The sequence below is a fragment of the Etheostoma spectabile genome, chromosome 2 (genome assembly GCF_008692095.1).
Source record: "Etheostoma spectabile isolate EspeVRDwgs_2016 chromosome 2, UIUC_Espe_1.0, whole genome shotgun sequence".
NCBI lineage: Eukaryota > Metazoa > Chordata > Actinopteri > Perciformes > Percidae > Etheostoma > Etheostoma spectabile.
Window position 1 is genome coordinate 21,512,691 of NC_045734.1, and position 514 is coordinate 21,513,204.

At 33.5% G+C, this 514-nt stretch overlaps 1 protein-coding gene across 1 annotated transcript in view; it reads right to left on the reverse strand.

Moving 5' to 3' along the window:
• Nucleotides 1-514, reverse strand: part of ndufb7 (NADH:ubiquinone oxidoreductase subunit B7) — a 2,816-nt gene that overhangs the window by 932 nt on the left and 1,370 nt on the right. The gene's annotated exons all lie outside the window — the stretch shown is intronic.

Genomic DNA, 514 nt, shown 5'->3' on the forward strand with positions numbered 1-514 from the left:
ATTTTGAAAGTGTAAATGATGGAAATAAAACCAGCTTTTTGTGACATATACGAATGTCTAATCTGTCATTTAATGCCTTTTAGAGATTTTTTCCATTTTTCTTGGCTTCTTTATGCACACCAATACAACTTTTTACCCGGGGTGCCCAAACTTTGGAGCCCCACTGTATAATCTTCAATAAGGTGGATATAATGACTAAGTGGGTAAAGGCAAATTATAGAACAATCTAGTAAGTTCAGAAAATTACATGACTTTACTGTAAAGCAGCCTTTAAAACCAGGAAAAGACAACACTTGCATCATATTGCAAAATCAAAAATTTAAGACAATAGCTAGCCTAATACATAGATATAATATTGATATATTGCCCAGCCCTAGGTTAAAGCAATGAGGTGAGACTGCTGAAAGCATCACAGTCTACAAGAGTCTATCCTAGAGCTGGGCAATATGACAATATTATATCAATATTGTGATATGAGACAAGATATCGTCTTAGATTTTGGATATCATAATAT